This window comes from Pteropus medius, unplaced genomic scaffold (genome assembly GCF_902729225.1).
Source record: "Pteropus medius unplaced genomic scaffold, Ma_sr-lr_union100, whole genome shotgun sequence".
Taxonomy (NCBI): Eukaryota; Metazoa; Chordata; class Mammalia; order Chiroptera; family Pteropodidae; genus Pteropus; species Pteropus medius.
The window spans coordinates 4,786,419-4,795,025 of NW_024352947.1; the positions used below are offsets into that span (position 1 = coordinate 4,786,419).

The 8,607-nt window shown below is 45.8% G+C and overlaps 1 pseudogene; it reads right to left on the reverse strand.

Annotated features, from left to right (window-relative positions):
• Window positions 1–5,134: 5,134 nt before the first annotated feature.
• Window positions 5,135–5,253, reverse strand: LOC120592674 (uncharacterized; annotated as a pseudogene).
• Window positions 5,254–8,607: the final 3,354 nt, after the last annotated feature.

The following is an 8,607-nucleotide window of genomic DNA, read 5'->3' on the forward strand; positions in this document are numbered from 1 at the left end:
CGCTTTGCATTAAACGTCACTACTAAACGCTTTTCCATTAAGGGAGATGCGCAGAAAATACTCCGTTTGTCCTAAAACGTAGGTAGGACAAGGTTAGAAGGTGTTGCTGAGAGTTAGAAGACCGCATTTAGAGAGGACTCTCGTTAGTACAGTGGATCTGTAACTCTGACACTCCCTTGTCGCCCAGGAGAGGCGGCCTGGAGCACGCCTGGCCCGAGAGCCCGGGCCCCTTGCTGTTCTGATTTGCCCACCGCTACCGGGCGGCAGGAAATCAGGCACCTGAATGTCCTTCAGGTAAAACTACCGTGAGCCTCGCGAGCAGTTCGCTTGTGTTTCTGTCTGCTAGGCACTTTCTCCCCTGGGTTTTCATCACATGGCCATGGCTTTATCAGGTTTTCAACAGTCTTTGATCCCCAGCAAGTGAAAAACACCTCTCGTGGGGTTCCATTTTATGGGCCTTTCATTCTCTCCCAATTCTCATCCAAAGATGATCAGAGCAATAGATCGCCACCAAAAGCAGGTGGCTTTACCTTCACATAAATTGTGCAAATCCAGCCTTCATGGTTGTAAATTATATTCTGGATTACTCTGAACAATGCTAGATTTGGGGTCAGTTGCTAAGATGAAAAATTATTTTGATGACGATACATTATGAAATTTACTACACGAATGGACTTTAGAATTTTTTTGACTCGGAAGTTTTTCTGGTCTTTAAAACAAAAGGAAGTAATCGAGTGAGCCCTTAATTACCTTACTTATTGTAATGGCAATAAAAGCTGTCCTTTTCTGTCCCTCAGGGTGTTACTGCTAACTTTAGGGGCATCAGGAAATCTAGAGTTTCTGCCCTCAAATATGAAGAGCTGGTTATTTCTGCCGCTTCCCCCTCAGGGCTCACTCTTATCTGTAAGTGGTCCCTCCGCTGGTCGTGGAAGTGTCTCTCCTGGAGCCCTCTCAGACTGCTTACGATCCTTTCCTAGTCCATCCTGCCTCATCAGTGTCCCCAGATTGTGACTGAACTATATGAAATGTCAATCATGTCTCATTAAAGAATCAGGCATATTCTTGTTTTTAACAGAGCAATATAACGAGAAAAATCAAGGCTGCGACTTTAACAAATGTCCTCCCTTTCTGCACATCAGGATTGAGATACCCCTCTCCCTGGGTATTTAAATGCCCCCGCGCCGACTCTTTTCGCAGGGCTGGCTTTAAGCCGTGCTCTCTGATCCATCGGACCGTTGACTCCTCCCTGCAGAAGGAAGCTGTCCTATCCCTCCGTGTCTTTGCAGCCGGCTCAGGCCGTGGCATGATGCTAACCACAGCTTGTGTCCGAGAGCGGCGCCCTGAACTCCAGGAGTCCGCCTCCGTCGCCCTCGGACAGCTCACAGGCCCCTCGGTCCTAAGATGCTCCAAGTGACCTCATACTCCTCTTTCCCTAGCCTGCTCTCCCTCCAGGCTTTCTCCACCGCCTTCTGCTCTCACGACGTCGCTGCACTCGGCTCTGCTCCTCCGCTGGCGGCACCGGCCTCCTTGCTGCAGACGCGCTGGAGGCCTTTGCTCTGGCCCCTGCTCAAAAGACCATGGCCCGGGCCTTCCGGAGTTTGCCTCCCTAGACTTTTAGGTTTTTGCTCAAATGTGTCTCCTAACTTTACACTTCCCAGGAGAATCCCTCTATGTCCCTATGTCTGCCTCCTTCCTCTCTAGCACTTAGCTCCACGAGTCTTAAGTATGACTCGATGGTCATAAGTTGAGCGTTTTCCCCTCAGGTAACAACTGACTGCATGTGATTGCAAACGAAAGAGTGACCACAGTGGTCCCCTGCGTTGGCGGAACCGGTCTGTCTACAGTCGCAGGAGAGCGCGGGGCCTGGTGACTCGGTTCTTGTCTCATGAGTGAGAAGGAATTCGAGAGCCATCTGGGCAGCAGGCAGCAAAGCCCGCGGTTTATTAAAGCAGAAGCGCACACTCGAGGGGACAGTGGGGGCGAACTGGGAGGTGGGGACAGGGAGCGTCACTCAGGATGTCTGAGTCCCGGCTCTCCTTTTCCTCCGGGGACAGGGCCTGGAGACCTGGTGCTGTCTGGCCTCGTCGCCTCCTCCCAGCGGGCGGGGAGCTCGGCTTCCCGCTCTTTCTTCTTCCTACGGGGTTTCCAGGACTGTAATGGCATCGGGGGCACGATGGGAGCCATGGTGTTTGCGATGCGGATGAGATTATAATGATATTATAATTAGCCAAAGGTCGGGCCTTGGCCAAAGATGGCATCTAAGCTGGAAAAGAGTTTTTGGCTTCACCCCCCAGCCCTGCCAGGGCTGAAACAGGAGAGGTCCATAGAGAGGGAAAAGTTCTCGGAGCCTGGCCTGGAAGGGCAGGGGCATCCCGGGGCTCGGCGGCGCCCCAGCACACAGCAGGCGCTTGCGGAACAGAGAAGCCACCTGGTTTCGTGTGCACACTCATGTCTTCTCTGCTTACATGCAGCCTTCGAAGTGTGATGACTAGAAATGAAGTGCCCACAGGACACCTAGAGAAGATCCAGGCGTGTCTGCTCTGACATGTGGATAGTTCGTTTCATTCTCAGTCCTAATTAGGAAGACTAGAGGAAGGCTCCTTCTGGCTTCTCATGGAAGGGGTTCAGCCTGCGCCCCGGAAGTGGCCGCGCTCCCGACACCGGGAATGGGCGAGGAAAGCCCTCTCCTCTCTGGTCAAACCGCAAGTAGCTGCTGTCCCCGCACCCCGCCTCCCGCCCAGCCTCTCGCCTTTCTTTCTCGCAAGCACAAGCTGACTTGCCAGCCACGGAATCATTTCTTTTTCAATTTGTAAAGGATCTGCGTTGGCGCATGTAATTCATCTTCTTCAGTGTCTCTCCTTGCATTATTTTATTTTTGCAGATGAAGTCTCTACCATATAAATCCACTGGGAAAAAAAATAGATTGAATCAAACAAAAGCCAACAAATCGAACAAATTGTTTTACTCATTTCGTTTCCTCTCTTAAATGACCTGGTTTCCGTGCCTGTGAAGAAGAAGCTGCCTAATTCCTGCACCCTTATTTCATTTTATGTTTCCGTCTCACTATTAACACACTTTTTTGCTTTTATTGTCTAGTCCTACTTCAACTACTCTTTTCTTGAGAAGAACGTAACCACGATTGTTTGCTAAGGTAGGCACGGCTCTGAAACCTTCACACAGGCATTTATTGTTTCCCCTTTTCTCTCTACAATTAAACCTGTGAGGTAGAAATTATGATTCCCATTTTACAGAAGAGGAAATGGACGATCATAAGATTAAGTCATTTGCCCAACATCACAGAGCGAATAATTTCCAGACCCTGAATTTAAACAGAAGTCTATGTTCCTTGCCATGACTATGCAGCCAGTTTCTATAGAAACATCAGCTAATCTAATGGCTTTTAGGAGAGACTACAAATGAGACTAAAAGATGGTATAATGACTTAATCCTTGCAGTTTTACTTTCTAAATAAGCTTTCAATCCTGCTTTTCTGCATTCCTACCACTGTGGCTCTATTTCTAATTTCTTCTTAGTGGGGCTTTGTGTTTCCAGTCTTTTTCTGTCAACTTTGCTCTTCCAGCAGATGCTGAGACATATCTTTCAGATGTAAATCTGATGGTGTTACTTCCTTCCTTAAAATCCTTTGGTATTTTCCTTTACCTACGTAGCAGTTCTCAAACTGTTGTCGTAGGTGCTTTGGGGATACTGCGAACACTCAATTACAATTTTGAATTGTAGTTTAAATCAGTTTTAATGTTCTGGACTGTTTAAAACAACCAAACGTTTTAATAACATTATTTTTAACCCCTCAAAGTTGGTGCAGGATTAGGAGTCCAGATCACAGGGGTAAATAAAGGGCACTAAAAACCTCCCTAAAGGGAATAGGTGCTGTGTGATGCCAGTGAACTTGTACTGAAACCAGAGGGCAGCCGAGTCTACGGCCACGCTGCCCACGCTGCTCAGCGCTGCTCAGCCAATAGATGGACCAGGCTATTTAGAATAAGCGTTTATTGTCGGAGCACCAGCGATCCAAGCAAGAACCAGGTTAACAGCTTCGAAAACGGCCTTGCTCTCTCATTCCAGTTTAGGGTATTTAAGGGAGAATCTGGGCACTGTTCCAGGGCTAAGCGGCAGTAGAGGGGGGAATCTGTTCAGCTTCACGGAGACTTCTGGCCTCACTTCTGGTTCCCTTGCGCCATCAGCAACCCAGGAACAAAGATGGGGGCAGTCTGTAAAGAATGCTAAGCCATAAAGGTTGTGACCAACAAGCATCAGGACATCAGCCACAAGTTTCAGGGCAATTTTCTAAGGCAGGGGGCATTCCAAGGTTTGCGTCAGGCTAGGAGCAATCTACTGTCTAATGGGAAACCTAGGGGGAAGTGGAGCCAAAGATATTGTGAAGCCTCTACATAGTATGGGGTTATATGAAGCCCGACTTAAGTATTTCCACAAGAGACTCTTTAAATCATCAGCAAATGTAAATTTGTGCATCTTCCCCCAAAGTATTTAGCGCTGTAAAACAAACAAAATCAATCAATTTTAAAAACACCGTTTTCACTGGTACTGACCTATTTTTATTAAATATTTTACAACCGGCACAGGCTAAGTGCGTGACACAGTCATAGTCGTGTTGCAAATTACCATAGTTGACTTGGTTATTCTGAATTATCAGTTCTTTTTGGTAGATATGGGCACTCTCTACTTTTTAGAAATAGGTGAGGTCTGTAGGTTTTCTGCCTTCCTGCAATCATAGAAGGTGTTAAAATGAAGGCGAGTCTTGGACTATTCTACCACGCATTAGGCCATCTATTAGCAATAAATTATAAAAATTTGTACTATTACTTTTGAAAACTTGAAGTCCCAGCTCTCTGTCTCACTCACGTCAGACAAGGTTTCATTTTAGCAACAGAATTCAGCCAAATTTCTAGTTTGGAAGAGCAACAATTTCTCTGATCGTTTGCTGCAGATGGGTCTACTTCCAAATCCTAGGCCTGGGGCTCCGCTTTGTAACGTGTAGGACATTGGGATCAACAGCTTCTGGAAAAGGTGGAATTCTTTATTTATTTATTTTTTTTAGGCGAGGCAACCCTTGGTTGACTTCACAGATTGCAAGGACCTTGTCAGCTTTTTCTTATGCCTCTAGCACCCGGTCTTCCTAGGTGGTCTCCCATCCAAGTACTAACCAGGCCCGACCCTGCTTAGCGTCCGAGATCAGAAGGGATCAGGCTTGTTCAGGGTAGCATGGCTATAAACAAAAGGAGGAATTCTTAAAATTTTCAAGTTATTGGACATGTCTTGAAAAATTTTAAGATCCAGTATGTTAATTAACCTCCTTCCTTGACATAGAGAGCATTAGCACTTAACAGCAGCTGTGGCCCTTGGGGGTGTTCCAAACCCATCATTGCCTCGGTGGCACTGAGGGGGCCTTGCTTCTTTCTGCCATTGTGGTACAAAATTACAGATCAGCAAAATTTAGGAAAAGTAAGATTTATTAAAGTACATTTAAAGAGATAAGTGGGCAAGCCGGAGGTGGCGGGAGCTCCGTAGAATTCGGAAAGTAAATCTGATATTGGCCCTTGATGAGTGGTTCCAGGGGTGGTGCTGGATGATTGCACGTGAGGTCAGTTATTTACATTTGGCTGTTATATAATGCTGTCTACTATGCACCTGGTTACCCAGAATTCAGTCTGTTTTAATGAGATTTACGGACTTCTGGGCATAGGCATGATGTTATAATGACGGTATAATGAGGCCAAGATTAAGAGAGGTCAGTATATGTGCTAACTGCTCAGATGCTTGTGGCTGGAATAAACCAGCGGTTAGTTTTATGGTTTTTACTTCAGGTTTTTACTTATACTTCAGGATGTAATGGTAAAATCTTTAACTGCAAAATGGGTGTTTCGTGGAAGTCCTGAGGGAGGCCTCTGGGTGGGGCCTTCACTCCCTCATTGCTCATGTCTACCTATCTGCCTAACATAGCTGCTTTTGGATTGTGACTTTTTGAATAATAAACTTTTAAACTAACTACCTCCAAGGGACTGAGTAAAACTAAATCTGAACACCAGCCTCACTGAAACAAAATAAGTGGGACCCCAAAAATTCACTGGTGTAACATGGGGGTGATCTTGAGATATGGGGCCTAAGGAATATGGGGGACTCTGCCCAACCCTCTAAATAATAAGAGATAGTGTCCACAGGCAGAGCATTTGAGAACAGGGCTGGACAGAGGGTAGAAGGCAATCACTAATCAATTTATATTTAAATGTGAGTTTTCATGGGATGTTTTATTATATATATCAAACTATGTTTAAAATGTTTAATGTGTGTTTCAGAAATGTTTGGTTCGGAAAATTACAAAAGAATATTGAAGAAAAACAAAAATAAAATAATAGGAAATGTTTCCTCACATAAAAGACAAAAAGTTAATTATATTTTAAAGAAATTTTTGAGCATTATTAGCTACTGTTCTTCATATGAGTAACCAATATTATCTAGTTGGGAGTGATGAACAACTTGAGAAATAATTCTAAAAGTTATTTTTAGTGCATCCAAATTGTTCGATTTTCAGGCAGATGCAGTTGATACCTTTTTAGTCCCCAGGCCTTGAGGACAAGCGTAGCAGGTAGACTGCAAACGTGGCCCCTGGAGGTCCCTGCTGGACTTGACCCCAGTTTCGCTCTTTATTTACTGTGTGATTCTGTTATCTAATCTCACTGTTCCCTGCTCCCTCATGCGTAAAATGGGAACCTACTAGGACCTACTACATGGGGTGAGGTGAGGATAGAATGAGTTGAGTGTTTAAAGTGCTGTGACTACTGCCTGGCCCACAGTAAGTGTTTGAAATTGAAAGTATTTGTTTTTTTACATCCAGACTCCATGCTCTGCTCTGATAACTTCCCCCTGAGTTGCCCTGCTAAGGATGTTAAGAGTCTTGCAGAGTATAGAAGTTTCTAGGAACGGCCCCTTCTGAAATCCAGTCTGCATTGGCGATAACTGGTATGTGGTCCCACGAAAGTAACTGTTTTTCCTCCTCTGTGCCAAACTCAAGCGTTTTTCTATTGTGACCTGAGGAAAGGTCACCCTAAAAGCTGAGCTTCTGATAAACCAGCTACCTGCATCTGATGTCCTAGAATTCCCATAAGGGGTTGTGGGAAGAACCGAAGCGGAGCCCCGGCTCATCACAGAACACGCATGCTCCTCCCATCGCCATGCGCGTTTCCAGGGAAATTCCTCACCATCTCTTTTCTCCATGACTGACCGACTTCCGCCTTCTAATTCAGGCACGATCCATCCTCTCATTGACAACCCACTCCAGAAACCCCGGGGGAAGGCCCTCCTTCTCCCTGTCCCCAGAGCCAGGGATGGGCTCAGCTCAGATGGCATTCGCGCCACGTGGGCTGGGACACGCCTGTGACGGTAGCCGCAGTGGCCCGCGGTGGAGAGAGTGTCCGCAGCACATGGTGCATCCGGCCTGACTGTGCCTCCTGAAGGTGCAGAGGCCATTCTTCCGGGTTTGGGGACTTGAAGGTTTTCGTGGTTGCTGTGTGTTTCCTAAGCGGGTTTTCCATCCCCTTGTCAATTCTGTGAGCCCCCAGGCTTTCCAATAATATATTTTGCTTAAGTACCCAGACTTGTGTTTTCTTACTGGTTAATGAAAAATTTTGGATCCAAGAAACACATTTTTTTCCAAAAGAACCCTCCCACCTGCCATTAATAAATGTTAAGCATCTATTTAGAGGTCATTGGTGAAATGCTATCAAATCCTTGGCCTGTCCTGGGGACTCACCTAAATGGCCAAACGTGGCCAGCTTCTTAACCTGCGCTTCAGGCATGCTGGCACTCAGCTCTCTTTGTCCGTCCGAATTCCAGAATAATGTTTCTTTTGCCACTTCTGTTTAATAAAAATGGAATGACTACTTGCAAAAATTTATCTCTATGATTTAAGACTTTTTTTTTTTTTGCTAATGTACAACTAAAATTAAATTTAGGAATACTTTATATACTGAGGGTGAGATTTCGGGGGTTCACTGAGGTGGCCTCATTGTACTTAATGCCTGACTATATAAGTTGATATTGCCAACTGTAGCTCACCTAATTATACTAATAAAGGACTTTCCATGTTTTTATATAGTAGATCTCTAGTAGACATTGTTTGAATAAAGGTTTATCTGCTTGAAAAGATCAGAAAGCTATGCCCTAAAGAACATCCTTTGGATTACTTTGCAGAGGGTGACAAGGCTCCCTAGGGTTTGAGCCCAACTAACCTCTTCCGCCTCATTTCTGTCCGTGGACGGACTCTTTTTGTAAACGTTCTGACAACTGTCCAGCTGTGGTCCTGCGTATCCTCCTACAAGGTGCATTGTTTTCGCCTCCTGTTATCCCATCTGCCTGCAATGCTTTCTCTTTTCGCGTGAGCTGGTTAAATCTGGCTATCCTCTCAGAGGAATCCTTAGCATCCGCCCCTCCCGCACACCCACTTAGCTGGGTGGGGCGCCTTCAAAGGCCTCCTCACACTGCATGGAAAGAGATGTCCTCACTGGTTTTGCACTGGGCGCCCTGCCTGCCTTAGTGGAAGGAGAGTTTCCAGAAAGCAGAAAGATCATAATG